The sequence below is a fragment of the Atractosteus spatula genome, chromosome 22 (genome assembly GCF_055471065.1).
Source record: "Atractosteus spatula isolate fAtrSpa1 chromosome 22, fAtrSpa1.hap1, whole genome shotgun sequence".
Taxonomy (NCBI): Eukaryota; Metazoa; Chordata; class Actinopteri; order Semionotiformes; family Lepisosteidae; genus Atractosteus; species Atractosteus spatula.
In genome coordinates this window covers 17775931-17794173 of record NC_142727.1, presented here as the reverse complement: position 1 = coordinate 17794173, position 18243 = coordinate 17775931, and the positions used below count along the sequence as shown (strand labels likewise).

Sequence of the window (18243 nt, the reverse complement as noted above, 5' to 3'; positions counted from 1 at the left end):
TGCAGCTGAGGAGCTGTCACGCACACACCTCCTGTTGCTCACAGAGAGAAACAGGCCCAGGGTCCCAGCACTGCCACCCACTGCGCCGCGGTCTCTCACCTTTTCACCTCCACATGCAGATCATGACGCGACCGGAGACTCGCCGATTAGATTAAAAAAGCCGGCTGTTTACCTCCTGGAGGTCAGATCGCAACAACGTTTACAGCTCCGTTGCCACGGCAACCACGTTTTATTGACAAAGTAAAATAAACACCGGAGAAAAGTTTGCAAACAAGACGGGAGCTAAGAAACACGAGGACAGTGGGTTTGCTTTATGTGCCGGGTCGATAAACCAGCGCTGCAGACACGTGAAATACAAGAAAACATACACACAAGGGAACACATAAGAGAGACATAGAAATACAAGACACGATAAATACGCTGAAATTGTATGAATATAATTAATTCTAACGTTCAATCAAATCAGCGAAACACGTGGGCAGGGCAGCCCGGTGAACTAGAGACTACATTACCCACAAGCCCTGTGGGCGACAACATTTTGACGTCATCGACTCGCGTCTTTTGTATTTTTTTAAGATTTTTTTATTAAACGTGTAAAGAATTTACAAAGAGAAATACAATCAGAGGATCAAATTAGGTACAAGAGAAGAAACACAAACAGAAAAATACACAGTTAACCGCCAGAGGTAATAAGTAAGTTATATGATTAAATTGTATTTTTTACACATATCATATGTTTTCCGTGCTTTATTATTTCTCACATTTTTAATAGAATTTAAATAGTGTTTCAGCTCCACCTCAAAAGAACTAAAAAGGGGAGTATTATTTGGATTTATGGATGTGAAATTTACCAAGAATGATTAATAAATTGACTATAAATAAATGCTCTTTTTCCAACTTTTCTACTAAACAGTACAATAAAATGTCAAAATCCTTCAATCTAACAAACACCTTTAACTGCCTGCAAACAAAACTCTGTAAATCCGTCCAAAACAGCTCAACAAACCTACACCTAACAAAGAAATGCACCAAAGATTCCTTTTCCCGCAGAACAAGTCTTTCCGATAGCGCTTTGAGACTCACCTCCGTGGACTCGTGTATCTCTGTCGCCACCCAGTGGACATTTCTCGGAAGTGTCACCGCCCGCCGTAATTCAGTAAAGTCCCGGAATTGAAATTGTGATTGGACGAGAGCCGTATCCGTCCCGCCTCCTGCCGAAATCTCGGCGCTGAATGGTTCAGAGCCGAGTCACTCAAGGCGAGGGCGGTATTTCCGTGGAAGAACACGGAAGTCCGCGGTGACTGGCTAGGAGCGGTGTCACTCACCCAAAGTAAGAGGAAGTCCCGCCTCTTGCCAGCCAACGGCGGTGATTGGACACGCCGTGCGCCACTCTTATGACGTCCCTTAACTGCGACGGATCCGGATCTGATGCGTGATTTGCGCGACAGCCGGTCCGTCGCTGAGATCGGTCTGGAGCCGCGGCCCAGGATGCTGTGGTTCCGCTCTCTGCTCGTCAAGCACTGCGGACTCCTGGAAAACCGCATTGCAGGGCAGAGAGTTATTGAACTCCAGACGTCGCTGGAGAGTTACTTTACTGGCGAGTCACCTCACGTTGTTGATTAATTCGACCTTATTGTGTTTTCTCTTCTTTAACATTTATATTGCAATAGTAAAAATGCTATTCATTACAATCATTACAGAGTACAGATCACCGGGGTACATTATACAGGCCGATAAAGATAAGGTACGCACAGCTTTCATGTTGGGACATTTAGAAATAGTTTGGAGACGTGCCCTCATGTGTTTCAGATGTGACTTCTTTCCATTTGGAAGCGCCTTACTTCTACCAAGGAAAGAAAAGGCTTCGAAAATGAGATCGTAATGAAGAGATAGTAACGATCATTTCAGTGCGTGAGCTTACCTGTTATATTAGGCGAGATTTCACACGGATAATCAAACAAGAACGAGTTTGCCCTGGAATCCGTTCCACTGCCGAACCTGAAAGTCAGAGCATGACTGCCGTCAGTCCGGATCCAGTGGAAGGCTGATCCACTCCGGGTTTTCCTATGCCGACAGTCCGGATCCAGTGGAAGGCTGATCCACTCCGGGTTTTCTGCTGCCGACAGTCCGGATCCAGTGGAAGGCTGATCCACTGCGGGTTTTCCTATGCCGACAGTCCGGATCCAGTGGAAGGCTGATCCACTGCGGGTTTTCCTATGCCGACAGTCCGGATCCAGTGGAAGGCTGATCCACTCCATGTTTTCTGCTGCCGTCAGTCCGGATCCAGTGGAAGGCTGATCCACTCCGGGTTTTCTGCTGCCGTCAATCCGGGTCCAGTGGAAGGCTGATCCACTCCGGGTTTTCTGCTGCCGTCAATCCGGGTCCAGTGGAAGGCTGATCCACTCCGGGTTTTCTGCTGCCGTCAATCCGGATCCAGTGGAAGGCTGATCCACTCCGGGTTTTCCTATGCCGACACTCTATACTCTTCTCCAGAAGCTTAAGGAGAAATTATGAAAAAAAGTTTATGAAAACGTTTTATGAAAAGATCACGGCGCTGGGGTCAATGTGGGACGCCGGATCTACGCGGAAGCAGCCGGAAGTCAGAACAACGCGTCACTTTTGAATTGTTTTTTTTACATTTTTTAAAGTAAGCATTAACAAGAACAAAGAATACAATACAAATACAAGTACCGGTCTGTCGCTGAGCTCGGTGTGGTTCCGCTCTCTGCTCGTCAAGCACTGCGTTATTAGTGAACTCCAGACACCGCTGGAGAGTGTATTGTAACGCTTACGGCCGACAGGTACTGTGTAAGAGCCGGCGTACCAGAGCAGGTGACGTCACCGCCCTTTCCTGTGATAGCAGGACTACAGCTACTGGGCTGTAGAGAGATCTCTCTTTAGCTCACGGTGCTAGGTCGCTGCAGAGAGACGCGGAAGTCCCGGGTTCGAGCCACCTATACTTTGGGCCGACCAGATGCGGCAAGGGCGCCCGCCTGAGCCCCCGTTGCGTTACATTGGTGTCAGAAGCGGGGTGGGATAGCCCTTCGCCGGGGACGGCGATTTAAGCGGGGGAGAGTGTAACGCTTACGGCCGACAGGTACTGTGTAAGAGCCGGCGTACCAGAGCAGGTGACGTCACCGCCCTTTCCTGTGATAGCAGGACTACAGCTACTGGGCTGTAGAGAGATCTCTCTTTAGCTCACGGTGCTAGGTCGCTGCAGAGAGACGCGGAAGTCCCGGGTTCGAGCCACCTATACTTTGGGCCGACCAGATGCGGCAAGGGCGCCCGCCTGAGCCCCCGTTGCGTTACAGTATTTACCGGCGAGTCGGCTCACGCTGCTGATAAATTCGACCTCATTGTGTTTTCTTCTTTCTTTATCGTGCAATAATAGAAATCCTTTACGATGCACGCAAGACTACATTACTGATCACCGGAGTACATTATACAGGCAAATAAAGATAAGGGACGCACAGCTTTCATGTTGTGATATTTAGACATGGTTTGGAGACGTTCCCTCGTGTGTATTTTGAATTATTCAAATGCGAGTCGCTTCAATTTGGAAGCGCATAATTTCAGTGCATGAGCTTACCTGTTATATTGGGCGAGATTTCACACGGATAATCAAACAAGAACGAGTTTGCCCTGGACTCCATTCCACTGCCGAACCTGAAAGTCAGAGCATGAGAACGGACGTATTGTATGGCGATTGTGGTGTTGCTCGACCACATAAATTAGGCGAGAAGTACAATCTGCTTTTACGACATTCGGTCTAATTATTAAATGTTCGATTAGTTCTTATCTTTAGGCTATTTATACATATAATAACGAGCAAGTATAATGATTAAGTCAATGATAAATTATATTTTATATTCGGTTCAGCAGTATTGAGCAGTAAAATAACATCTATTTCTCACCGATAAATGTCAGAATTAGAAACCTTCTTTACACAATTGTGCCGATCAGTTCAGAGTGTTTTAAAAACAGGACAAAACAAAAACAAACATAAGGTTTCTGGGCTGCTTCGAAAAAGACAGTTATCATCTATATTACTTTTAAATCTATGCACACTATGTATCTTTACCGGGTCAATTCAATGTACAATTGTGTAATGATGCCACCTTAACCTTAACCTTCATACAATATTTGTTTGACAGTAGTCATGTTTTTTTCCAGTTATTTAGTTTCCCCAAAGAGGTGCTCCAAAATAGTTTGACAAGATATTGTGAGATTGCAAGAGGGATCTTAAATATCTATTAGTACAAGTGAAACTAAATCTGTTTCCTTGTAGTCTAATAAAGGTTGTAAATTCTTCCATAGTTTCTTAAAAGCATCGCTACCTCTCTAGGGGTAGCCTTGGTTACGAGGTATTGTTATCAGACTTAACACAAACATTATATCTAATCACAAAATCTGCTTAATTCTACATTTCGTCATCCACATCAGTTAATTTCTTGACCCCAATTATACTATTTTAAACCCAGTTTTCAAAGCACGGGTTTATGTCTCAAAGTTATTTCTCTGTATTCTAGATGGTGCATCTATGGGGGGTATGTTTATCCGTAAGAGACCACGTGAGAACTTCGTGGAAGCTGGCAAGTTTGGGGGGGGTCCTAGCATCCAAATGACATTCAAGTAAAACTCTATGCCCTCTACTTCCTGAAAGATTAAATTAGGGGAAACATACACCACCTACACTGCTCAATTTTGTAAATAATTCTCTATCGGTATCAATACTAGATGCTCTACAACCTGAAGCATTTAGGCCTCCTTCTGTCTGTGTTTGACAAATAACAACCATGAATAAAGTTTTTTTTTTATTTTACTAAGGTAGAGAACATCAAATCACAAATCACATTTTTGAAAATCTTAATACCAAGAAATGTAATCGCATCTTTTACATGGTTATTACATGTGGAGCAGACACTTTCCAACAGCCACCAATTCACTTTTCTGATATGTAAAGAAAGACCAGATACAGAGGAAATGACTTGTAAACACACTTAATTGCTTTGTCCACCTCTGTGCGCTTTCTCAGAGAGACAGTTGTATCCTCAGCCAATTGGGAAAACCTGTAATCTCTTTATCCTGTACTTGAACACCCTGAAACTATTTGTTGTAGGAGTGTAAGCAGTGGGAAGAGGAATGGGCTCGTGTCGAATTGCCTTACCCATTCCCAATCTGCAGGAGGTCCCACGACGGCAGGTAGCTGCTCCAGTCGCTGGAGCTCAGTTCGCTGTCGAGGAAGGACGAGGTCTCTGGCTCGGGGGAATCACGGCTCCACAGCTCCTACCTGTTGCAGAGTGTTTCTGCCCTCCTGATGGCCTCTGTGTTTTAGAAGGATCTGTCTCTTTTCGCTTGCTTACACCACAGGTTTCATCGACGATAGTGTGCATCCTGGAGCAGTGAGTTATCGGTCTTATTTCTACTGAGAAACAGTTCAAGCCCTCACAAAACAATAACCAGGAGACGGTATATGAAAAAGTATTGTAAGACTTGCAGAGTAGATTTGAATAGACAGTGGACGTCACACTGCGTGCTTGAATATCAGAGATTCAATTCATTCTTTCCTGCAGTTTAACCTCCTGGTTGACATTGTACCGCTGTCACTTCTTCACAAACTCATAACTCGCCGTGTTCAATTTTGTGTTGAGTTACAGGAACCTCAGCATCAGATGAAATACTCTTCAGCGCCCCAGGGAGACTGGGGGACTGGCCAGATTTTCAGCTTTATTACCGGGTCCTTCGGCTCGGGGCTGGTGAGCAAAGTGCTCCCCTCTGCTGGAGAGCCACAGGGGCACTACAGAGCGGCCTCGTCTTCCCTGCTCCTGCCCGTGCTTGTGGTCGGCCAGCGTGACCGCGCGCAAGACAAGGTAGCGCATTCGTGGTGTAAATACAGAATGTTCACTAGCTGACTGAGGAAAGTTACAGAGACGGGAGTATACGTTCTGAAATAATGTGAACCACTGTTACTACACACAGACAGACTACTCAAAAATCACGTGGCTTTTTAAGGTCATTTTGTCTGCCTAAAGTATGTTAGATTTGTCACAGCAAAGAGTTTGAATACTTACAGAATGCAGCAGCTAGAATTGTTACTTGGAGCAGAAAGTATGACCACATAACCCCCATACTTATCTCTCTTCATTGGCTTCCTATCAGGTACAGGGCGGACTTCAAAATCCTTCTACTTACTTACAAGGCTCTCAGAGGTCAGGCACCTCTCCTGCCTCGCAGGGATGCTGCAGAGGAGAAATACTGTACACAGCATGGTTTCAGAGGCCTGTCTGTCATGGGCTGGGCACCATGTGACTTGAATGCTGCATCAGTGCCATGGATCCCAGAGGGGCATCGTGGATACAGCTATCGTTTAGGAGGATTCTGCTGGTCTGCAGAGACCTGCATGGGGTACTGACATACAGACGACGTGATGGATGGATGGATTAATACCCGCATTCATTTATTTTATTTTTTTTAATGATCTAATGTTAGCATGCCCAAAGGGGTTGGGCAGCCAGTTGACCTTTGACCCCTAGAGGATTTTATTCTCCTTACTGAGGAGTCTTTGGTTCCTTTCCTCCATTGTCTTCAGTTCTGTATTCACAAAATGTATATTTACTTGCATTGTTAAGCGCCTTGGGGCAACCTTGTTGTGAAAGGCGCTATATGAAAATAAATTGAATTGAATTGAATGACAGAGTCACGGCTTTTCCAGTTTCCTCTCCTATTATCTTCTTTATCTGCACTCTCAAACGCAGTGAAACCTTGAACCTTTCAACGGGACCACTGTCGTTCTACATCAAAATGACTAACTAGGACGGAGACTTGAATGGGATGAAAAAGGAAAAGGCATTACTTGCAGGAAGAAATTAAACTGTTACACGTGATCACTTGCTAAACAAAGTGATTCATTGGAGTGGAGGCAGTGAAAGCTTTGTGAATCAACTTACAAAAGGATACATGTAAGAAACGTAGCTCCCCTTGAAAAATCTATGAGCGTTATGTGGAGGTGATAGTATTGTTCAATTATTGTAATAAAGCTCACTCAATTAAGACCCATGTTGGAAAAGTACCAGAGTATTCTCATCTAAGAGGAAATACTAACAAGTAGGATGTTAAAATGAAAAGCATTAAAAACTGAATGATCTTCAGTAGCTAAATGATTATTGAGCTCTGGGTCACAGTGCTCCTGAAAAAAAATCAAATTTCAGCAGAGACACCCACGGACAGCAGGTGAGCACCAAGCTGAGCCAGTGTATAAGTGTACGAATCACAGTTTCAAGGAGCTTTTTTCAGTTTCGTTCCACTGATCGGCCAACACGGGGGGCACTTCAGTCTTACTCGCCCTATTGCATTAAGAAACTGTACAACATTCTCCAATAAGAACTTGCGACCTCACCTAACGAAAAGCAATTTGCGTAGCAGGGAAAGACTGGACTCCCACTGGGGATTTTTGCTTTTCATCCCGATGGTGATGTGCACTATATAGAACGTTGCTGGACCCATGTGCAATTGGTGTCATTTCTAATCTAGAGGTCGAAGCTGTGAAACTTTCAAAGAGATGGAAGATCTCTTGCGAGACACCGATTCACAGAAGGGGCTAATGAGATCTGTGCTTGAAGTCTCATTGTGCTGCACTATTTCATTTTTCAGGGGGCACGACTCACAGTTATCTAAAATCATTTCAGTGACGGACTAAACAGGCCTCTAGCAAAGACTCGGGAATGGACACAGACCTTATCATCTCTGCTCCCCGGGAAGCGTACAGAGATCACATTAGACGTGTTGCTCAAGCTCTTTATTGTCACGTACAGTAAGCCCAGCAGTCTGGTCAGTGCGGGATGTGTTCTGTCCTGACGGCAGGGTCAGCAGCCAGAGGAGACCTGAAACACAAGACGGAGAGGTAAGACATTGATTCCGACAGAGAGAGCTTTCACACCGGATTACTGACAAGAGGAGCAATAAGAGAAGAGTTATAAAGACACGCCGAAGAGAATATTCTCATCTAAGAGGAAATATTAACAAGTAGGATGTTAAAATGAAAAGCATTAAAAACTGAATGATCTTCAGTAGCGAAATGATTACTGAGCTCTGGGTCACGGTGCTCTTGAAAAAAAATCAAATTTGAGCAGAGACGCCCACGGACAGCAGGTGAGTGAATGAGTTGTTTATTTTGTTTCCTGTGAATTGTGTAGAATTCACAATGTTTTCCATTTGTACAGGAAAACCACTGAGAACAGATTCACTTCTTCTGCACTAGAATGAATGATTTCCATCTTCACTCTAGGGTACTGTACTTTATAGCACTATATTGTATTCTGCATATATGTCTGTTATTTATACATTTTCTTTCTCACTTTGTCTCTCTGTCCATTTGTATCAGTTTTTTGGAGAGCACCATCACACCAGCATCACAACAACATTTATTCTACTGCCTTATTAAGCAAATGTCTCTACTAAATTCTTTTTATATAGAAAACATATATTTTTGACATGATATACACAAATGGCTAATTATGCTTTCCGATTATATTTCCATCTTAGAAATGAAGCATTTCTCTCCTGCAGTTTGAGGGCTGAATCCTCTCTCTCTCTTACACACTTTGTTCACGAATGATTACAAGAGCAAACACATAGACTGACTTCTCACAAAAAAAGGTGTCGATGACACAGTCCTGGTCAGCTTACTAAAGGACCCAGAAAATCACCACGGGCCATTCTGAACAGTTTCACGGAATGGTCTGTTGACTTCTCTTTGATGGTTCATGTTACAAGAGCAAAACAATACTCACCGATTTGAGGATAATTGCGCCATCCCTCCAGCCTACTGAAATGAACCGTCAGACTGCAGAAGCTGTCAGTGACTACAGGTCCTTGGGACTGGTCAGAGAAACCTGAGACGAGACAAACGTTGTGAGACCATTTATAAGCTTGTGACCTCAAATTAAACAGAAGTCAGACATTTTCAAAGGGGGCAACACCGCGGCACAGTGGTTAGCATCGCTGCCTCATAGCACCGGGGCCCTGGGTTTGATTCCGGGGATGCTGTCTGCGTGGAGTCTGCGTGTTTGTTCGCGCTGCAGGGGATACCTCACCCCCACAGGGCACACAGACACAAACTCACACCACAGCCCATTTTTCCACAACACAATCAACCCGCCAGTATCAGTTTGTGTTCAGTGCTGGGGAGGTGCCTTGTCCTTGCAGAACAAAAACAAGGTGATCAGGACTGACGGCAAGATTCAGGTATTCAAGTACCCAGTAAATCCAGGGCTCAAATGGGGGAACTGTTTCACGAGCTACACAATATCCTCACACATGATGACAGAGCCTCGGAAAGCCGTGTGGAGAGTGAGGTGCTCGTACCCAGCCGGAGTTAAAAGACCACGCATTGAGCACTATCGATCTATCCAACCCAGAAAAGCACACATCTCTGTGATACAGAGGCTAAAGCAACATGTGAGTAAAGGATTTTGAATCAGCAATTGTGCTGATGAGCCAGTCAGCGATTTTTCAGAAACAGCAAAAATGTCAGCCTCCGGGAGCTGCAGAAGATTGTGAGATATAAAGGAGTGAAACCAGGGCAGGAGAAACCGATTCCTCGTGCAGGAAGCTGAGGAAAAAGATGCACACCCTGCAGACTGAAAGGAAGACGGCACAAACTATCGGTAATGTCAGCCTCGAAGAAAGTGTAGTGCAGTGTGAGTTGCAACTAAGTTTTTGTTCAATCTTTTTTTGGTCTGAAAGAGACTATTTTGATTAGATGCATGCAATACTATTTCTTTCGCATTCTCTGTCTTTTTATGTCTTATTTGGATCACACCATAAAGTTCATAACCCAGCCAGTTGCTTTGGCTCGGAAAGCATCCCTCAGCAGGGACAGCCCTGATCCCCAAACACAGGGCTGCCCTTCCCACTGCCCGTCTGCTCTCTGCCCAGTGGAAGTAGTGCTTCTGCCCCGCAGCTGTGTGAGAGAAGATGAGCTGAGAACACTAACCCACCTCTGGAGAGGGAAGAGTCTCAGCTGGAGGGGAGGAGGAGCTGCCGGGCTGCCGCAGACAAGGCGCCGCTGAAATGATATAGAAATCTTTTAGAATCAAACGTCACCTGGCTCAGTGTTTAAGCTGTAGTACATGATCACATTAGATTATTAAAACATGCAGACTGCCATCTCCATTCTGTACAAACAAAGGGTTTTCCATTGTAGAAAACACCACCGCATATCCAAAGCGGAGTGCACTGGGACTGCAGTCCAGAGAAACCCATCATGTTACGAGAACTGGAGGCCATTTCACATCGAAACTGTAGAATAGGATTCTTTCTGCACACCCAGTACTTGGGGCTGTGTCAGAGGCTCCTCACCGGAAGAGACGTGCATTCCTGTTCGGCTCCTCTGGTTCTGCGATGATTTTAGACGTCGAATCGGGCAGGAGGCAGGCGCTCCTCGGAAGCTCTCGTCCCGTGCTATAACTCGGACCACGCGATGGCACAACTGCTTCCTCCATACAAACAGAAACTTCAAACAACAAAACCCAACAAGAAATCTGTGCACACTTGGACTCCTGCTGCAGCTGAGGAGCTGTCACGCACACACCTCCTGTTGCTCACAGAGAGAAACAGGCCCAGGGTCCCAGCACTGCCACCCACTGCGCCGCGGTCTCTCACCTTTTCACCTCCACATGCAGATCATGACGCGACCGGAGACTCGCCGATTAGATTAAAAAAGCCGGCTGTTTACCTCCTGGAGGTCAGATCGCAACAACGTTTACAGCTCCGTTGCCACGGCAACCACGTTTTATTGACAAAGTAAAATAAACACCGGAGAAAAGTTTGCAAACAAGACGGGAGCTAAGAAACACGAGGACAGTGGGTTTGCTTTATGTGCCGGGTCGATAAACCAGCGCTGCAGACACGTGAAATACAAGAAAACATACACACAAGGGAACACATAAGAGAGACATAGAAATACAAGACACGATAAATACGCTGAAATTGTATGAATATAATTAATTCTAACGTTCAATCAAATCAGCGAAACACGTGGGCAGGGCAGCCCGGTGAACTAGAGACTACATTACCCACAAGCCCTGTGGGCGACAACATTTTGACGTCATCGACTCGCGTCTTTTGTATTTTTTTAAGAATTTTTTATTAAACGTGTAAAGAATTTACAAAGAGAAATACAATCAGAGGATCAAATTAGGTACAAGAGAAGAAACACAAACAGAAAAATACACAGTTAACCGCCAGAGGTAATAAGTAAGTTATATGATTAAATTGTATTTTTTACACATATCATATGTTTTCCGTGCTTTATTATTTCTCACATTTTTAATAGAATTTAAATAGTGTTTCAGCTCCACCTCAAAAGAACTAAAAAGGGGAGTATTATTTGGATTTATGGATGTGAAATTTACCAAGAATGATTAATAAATTGACTATAAATAAATGCTCTTTTTCCAACTTTTCTACTAAACAGTACAATAAAATGTCAAAATCCTTCAATCTAACAAACACCTTTAACTGCCTGCAAACAAAACTCTGTAAATCCGTCCAAAACAGCTCAACAAACCTACACCTAACAAAGAAATGCACCAAAGATTCCTTTTCCCGCAGAACAAGTCTTTCCGATAGCGCTTTGAGACTCACCTCCGTGGACTCGTGTATCTCTGTCGCCACCCAGTGGACATTTCTCGGAAGTGTCACCGCCCGCCGTAATTCAGTAAAGTCCCGGAATTGAAATTGTGATTGGACGAGAGCCGTATCCGTCCCGCCTCCTGCCGAAATCTCGGCGCTGAATGGTTCAGAGCCGAGTCACTCAAGGCGAGGGCGGTATTTCCGTGGAAGAACACGGAAGTCCGCGGTGACTGGCTAGGAGCGGTGTCACTCACCCAAAGTAAGAGGAAGTCCCGCCTCTTGCCAGCCAACGGCGGTGATTGGACACGCCGTGCGCCACTCTTATGACGTCCCTTAACTGCGACGGATCCGGATCTGATGCGTGATTTGCGCGACAGCCGGTCCGTCGCTGAGATCGGTCTGGAGCCGCGGCCCAGGATGCTGTGGTTCCGCTCTCTGCTCGTCAAGCACTGCGGACTCCTGGAAAACCGCATTGCAGGGCAGAGAGTTATTGAACTCCAGACGTCGCTGGAGAGTTACTTTACTGGCGAGTCACCTCACGTTGTTGATTAATTCGACCTTATTGTGTTTTCTCTTCTTTAACATTTATATTGCAATAGTAAAAATGCTATTCATTACAATCATTACAGAGTACATTACAGATCACCGGGGTACATTATACAGGCCGATAAAGATAAGGTACGCACAGCTTTCATGTTGGGACATTTAGAAATAGTTTGGAGACGTGCCCTCATGTGTTTCAGATGTGACTTCTTTCCATTTGGAAGCGCCTTACTTCTACCAAGGAAAGAAAAGGCTTCGAAAATGAGATCGTAATGAAGAGATAGTAACGATCATTTCAGTGCGTGAGCTTACCTGTTATATTAGGCGAGATTTCACACGGATAATCAAACAAGAACGAGTTTGCCCTGGAATCCATTCCACTGCCGAACCTGAAAGTCAGAGCATGACTGCCGTCAGTCCGGATCCAGTGGAAGGCTGATCCACTCCGGGTTTTCCTATGCCGACAGTCCGGATCCAGTGGAAGGCTGATCCACTCCGGGTTTTCTGCTGCCGTCAGTCCGGATCCAGTGGAAGGCTGATCCACTCCGGGTTTTCTGCTGCCGACAGTCCGGATCCAGTGGAAGGCTGATCCACTGCGGGTTTTCCTATGTCGACAGTCCGGATCCAGTGGAAGGCTGATCCACTGCGGGTTTTCCTATGCCGACAGTCCGGATCCAGTGGAAGGCTGATCCACTGCGGGTTTTCCTATGCCGACAGTCCGGATCCAGTGGAAGGCTGATCCACTGCGGGTTTTCTGCTGCCGACAGTCCGGATCCAGTGGAAGGCTGATCCACTCCGGGTTTTCTGCTGCCGACAGTCCGGATCCAGTGGAAGGCTGATCCACTCCGGGTTTTCTGCTGCCGTCAGTCCGCATCCAGTGGAAGGCTGATCCACTCCGGGTTTTCTGCTGCCGGCAGTCCGGATCCAGTGGAAGGCTGATCCACTGCGGGTTTTCCTATGCCGACAGTCCGGATCCAGTGGAAGGCTGATCCACTGCGGGTTTTCCTATGCCGACAGTCCGGATCCAGTGGAAGGCTGATCCACTCCGGGTTTTCTGCTGCCGTCAGTCCGCATCCAGTGGAAGGCTGATCCACTCCGGGTTTTCTGCTGCCGGCAGTCCGGATCCAGTGGAAAGCTGATCCACTCCGGGTTTTCTGCTGCCGACAGTCCGGATCCAGTGGAAGGCTGATCCACTCCGGGTTTTCCTATGCCGACACTCTATACTCTTCTCCAGAAGCTTAAGGAGAAATTATGAAAAAAAGTTTATGAAAACGTTTTATGAAAAGACCACGGCGCTGGGGTCAATGTGGGACGCCGGATCTACGCGGAAGCAGCCGGAAGTCAGAACAACGCGTCACTTTTGAATTGTTTTTTTTACATTTTTTAAAGTAAGCATTAACAAGAACAAAGAATACAATACAAATACAAGTACCGGTCTGTCGCTGAGCTCGGTGTGGTTCCGCTCTCTGCTCGTCAAGCACTGCGTTATTAGTGAACTCGGCTTATCGTTATTATCGGCTCACGCTGCTGATAAATTCGACCTCATTGTGTTTTCTTCTTTCTTTATCGTGCAATAATAGAAATCCTTTACGATGCACGCAAGACTACATTACTGATCACCGGAGTACATTATACAGGCAAATAAAGATAAGGGACGCACAGCTTTCATGTTGTGATATTTAGACATGGTTTGGAGACGTTCCCTCGTGTGTATTTTGAATTATTCAAATGCGAGTCGCTTCAATTTGGAAGCGCATAATTTCAGTGCATGAGCTTACCTGTTATATTGGGCGAGATTTCACACGGATAATCAAACAAGAACGAGTTTGCCCTGGACTCCATTCCACTGCCGAACCTGAAAGTCAGAGCATGAGAACGGACGTATTGTATGGCGATTGTGGTGTTGCTCGACCACATAAATTAGGCGAGAAGTACAATCTGCTTTTATGACATTCGGTCTAATTATTAAATGTTCGATTAGTTCTTATCTTTAGGCTATTTATACATATAATAACGAGCAAGTATAATGATTAAGTCAATGATAAATTATATTTTATATTCGGTTCAGCAGTATTGAGCAGTAAAATAACATCTATTTCTCACCGATAAATGTCAGAATTAGAAACCTTCTTTACACAATTGTGCCGATCAGTTCAGAGTGTTTTAAAAACAGGACAAAACAAAAACAAACATAAGGTTTCTGGGCTGCTTCGAAAAAGACAGTTATCATCTATATTACTTTTAAATCTATGCACACTATGTATCTTTACCGGGTCAATTCAATGTACAATTGTGTAATGATGCCACCTTAACCTTAACCTTCATACAATATTTGTTTGACAGTAGTCATGTTTTTTTCCAGTTATTTAGTTTCCCCAAAGAGGTGCTCCAAAATAGTTTGACAAGATATTGTGAGATTGCAAGAGGGATCTTAAATATCTATTAGTACAAGTGAAACTAAATCTGTTTCCTTGTAGTCTAATAAAGGTTGTAAATTCTTCCATAGTTTCTTAAAAGCATCGCTACCTCTCTAGGGGTAGCCTTGGTTACGAGGTATTGTTATCAGACTTAACACAAACATTATATCTAATCACAAAATCTGCTTAATTCTACATTTCGTCATCCACATCAGTTAATTTCTTGACCCCAATTATACTATTTTAAACCCAGTTTTCAAAGCACGGGTTTATGTCTCAAAGTTATTTCTCTGTATTCTAGATGGTGCATCTATGGGGGGTATGTTTATCCGTAAGAGACCACGTGAGAACTTCATGGAAGCTGGCAAGTTTGGGGGGGGTCCTAGCATCCAAATGACATTCAAGTAAAACTCTATGCCCTCTACTTCCTGAAAGATTAAATTAGGGGAAACATACACCACCTACACTGCTCAATTTTGTAAATAATTCTCTATCGGTATCAATACTAGATGCTCTACAACCTGAAGCATTCAGGCCTCCTTCTGTCTGTGTTTGACAAATAACAACCATGAATAAAGTTTTTTTTTATTTTACTAAGGTAGAGAACATCAAATCACAAATCACATTTTTGAAAATCTTAATACCAAGAAATGTAATCGCATCTTTTACATGGTTATTACATGTGGAGCAGACACTTTCCAACAGCCACCAATTCACTTTTCTGATATGTAAAGAAAGACCAGATACAGAGGAAATGACTTGTAAACACACTTAATTGCTTTGTCCACCTCTGTGCGCTTTCTCAGAGAGACAGTTGTATCCTCAGCCAATTGGGAACACCTGTAATCTCTTTATCCTGTACTTGAACACCCTGAAACTATTTGTTGTAGGAGTGTAAGCAGTGGGAAGAGGAATGGGCTCGTGTCGAATTGCCTTACCCATTCCCAATCTGCAGGAGGTCCCACGACGGCAGGTAGCTGCTCCAGTCGCTGGAGCTCAGTTCGCTGTCGAGGAAGGACGAGGTCTCTGGCTCGGGGGAATCACGGCTCCACAGCTCCTACCTGTTGCAGAGTGTTTCTGCCCTCCTGATGGCCTCTGTGTTTTAGAAGGATCTGTCTCTTTTCGCTTGCTTACACCACAGGTTTCATCGACGATAGTGTGCATCCTGGAGCAGTGAGTTATCGGTCTTATTTCTACTGAGAAACAGTTCAAGCCCTCACAAAACAATAACCAGGAGACGGTATATGAAAAAGTATTGTAAGACTTGCAGAGTAGATTTGAATAGACAGTGGACGTCACACTGCGTGCTTGAATATCAGAGATTCAATTCATTCTTTCCTGCAGTTTAACCACCTGGTTGACATTGTACCGCTGTCACTTCTTCACAAACTCATAACTCGCCGTGTTCAATTTTGTGTTGAGTTACAGGAACCTCAGCATCAGATGAAATACTCTTCAGCGCCCCAGGGAGACTGGGGGACTGGCCAGATTTTCAGCTTTATTACCGGGTCCTTCGGCTCGGGGCTGGTGAGCAAAGTGCTCCCCTCTGCTGGAGAGCCACAGGGGCACTACAGAGCGGCCTCGTCTTCCCTGCTCCTGCCCGTGCTTGTGGTCGGCCAGCGTGACCGCGCGCAAGACAAGGTAGCGCATTCGTGGTGTAAATACAGAATGTTCACTAGCTGACTGAGGAAAGTTACAGAGACGGGAGTATACGTTCTGAAATAATGTGAACCACTGTTACTACACACAGACAGACTACTCAAAAATCACGTGGCTTTTTAAGGTCATTTTGTCTGCCTAAAGTATGTTAGATTTGTCACAGCAAAGAGTTTGAATACTTACAGAATGCAGCAGCTAGAATTGTTACTTGGAGCAGAAAGTATGACCACATAACCCCCATACTTATCTCTCTTCATTGGCTTCCTATCAGGTACAGGGCGGACTTCAAAATCCTTCTACTTACTTACAAGGCTCTCAGAGGTCAGGCACCTCTCCTGCCTCGCAGGGATGCTGCAGAGGAGAAATACTGTACACAGCATGGTTTCAGAGGCCTGTCTGTCATGGGCTGGGCACCATGTGACTTGAATGCTGCATCAGTGCCATGGATCCCAGAGGGGCATCGTGGATACAGCTATCGTTTAGGAGGATTCTGCTGGTCTGCAGAGACCTGCATGGGGTACTGACATACAGACGACGTGATGGATGGATGGATTAATACCCGCATTCATTTATTTTATTTTTTTTAATGATCTCATGTTAGCATGCCCAAAGGGGTTGGGCAGCCAGTTGACCTTTGACCCCTAGAGGATTTTATTCTCCTTACTGAGGAGTCTTTGGTTCCTTTCCTCCATTGTCTTCAGTTCTGTATTCACAAAATGTATATTTACTTGCATTGTTAAGCGCCTTGGGGCAACCTTGTTGTGAAAGGCGCTATATGAAAATAAATTGAATTGAATTGAATGACAGAGTCACGGCTTTTCCAGTTTCCTCTCCTATTATCTTCTTTATCTGCACTCTCAAACGCAGTGAAACCTTGAACCTTTCAACGGGACCACTGTCGTTCTACATCAAAATGACTAACTAGGACGGAGACTTGAATGGGATGAAAAAGGAAAAGGCATTACTTGCAGGAAGAAATTAAACTGTTACACGTGATCACTTGCTAAACAAAGTGATTCATTGGAGTGGAGGCAGTGAAAGCTTTGTGAATCAACTTACAAAAGGATACATGTAAGAAACGTAGCTCCCCTTGAAAAATCTATGAGCGTTATGTGGAGGTGATAGTATTGTTCAATTATTGTAATAAAGCTCACTCAATTAAGACCCATGTTGGAAAAGTACCAGAGTATTCTCATCTAAGAGGAAATACTAACAAGTAGGATGTTAAAATGAAAAGCATTAAAAACTGAATGATCTTCAGTAGCTAAATGATTATTGAGCTCTGGGTCACAGTGCTCCTGAAAAAAAATCAAATTTCAGCAGAGACACCCACGGACAGCAGGTGAGCACCAAGCTGAGCCAGTGTATAAGTGTACGAATCACAGTTTCAAGGAGCTTTTTTCAGTTTCGTTCCACTGATCGGCCAACACGGGGGGCACTTCAGTCTTACTCGCCCTATTGCATTAAGAAACTGTACAACATTCTCCAATAAGAACTTGCGACCTCACCTAACGGAAAGCAATTTGCGTAGCAGGGAAAGACTGGACTCCCACTGGGGATTTTTGCTTTTCATCCCGATGGTGATGTGCACTATATAGAACGTTGCTGGACCCATGTGCAATTGGTGTCATTTCTAATCTAGAGGTCGAAGCTGTGAAACTTTCAAAGAGATGGAAGATCTCTTGCGAGACACCGATTCACAGAAGGGGCTAATGAGATCTTTGCTTGAAGTCTCATTGTGCTGCACTATTTCACTTTTCAGTGGGCACGACTCACAGGCATCTAAAATCATTTCAGTGACGGACTAAACAGGCCTCTAGCAAAGACTCGGGAACGGACACAGACCTTATCATCTCTGCTCCCCGGGAAGCGTACAGAGATCACATTAGACGTGTTGCTCAAGCTCTTTATTGTCACGTACAGTAAGCCCAGCAGTCTGGTCAGTGCGGGATGTGTTCTGTCCTGACGGCAGGGTCAGCAGCCAGAGGAG

At 44.8% G+C, this 18243-nt stretch overlaps 2 long non-coding RNA genes across 2 annotated transcripts; both read right to left on the bottom strand.

Annotated features, from left to right (window-relative positions):
• Positions 1-559: 559 nt before the first annotated feature.
• On the bottom strand, positions 560-2496 carry LOC148816926 (uncharacterized). The gene is made up of 2 exons (XR_016094657.1): positions 1922-2496; positions 560-1530 (listed from the first exon to the last, which is right to left on the bottom strand). It is a non-coding gene; the product is annotated as an uncharacterized LOC148816926 (long non-coding RNA).
• Positions 2497-11122: 8626 nt separating this feature from the next.
• Positions 11123-13416, bottom strand: LOC148816925 (uncharacterized). Its single transcript, XR_016094656.1, has 2 exons — positions 12490-13416; positions 11123-12093 (listed from the first exon to the last, which is right to left on the bottom strand). It is a non-coding gene; the product is annotated as an uncharacterized LOC148816925 (long non-coding RNA).
• Positions 13417-18243: the final 4827 nt, after the last annotated feature.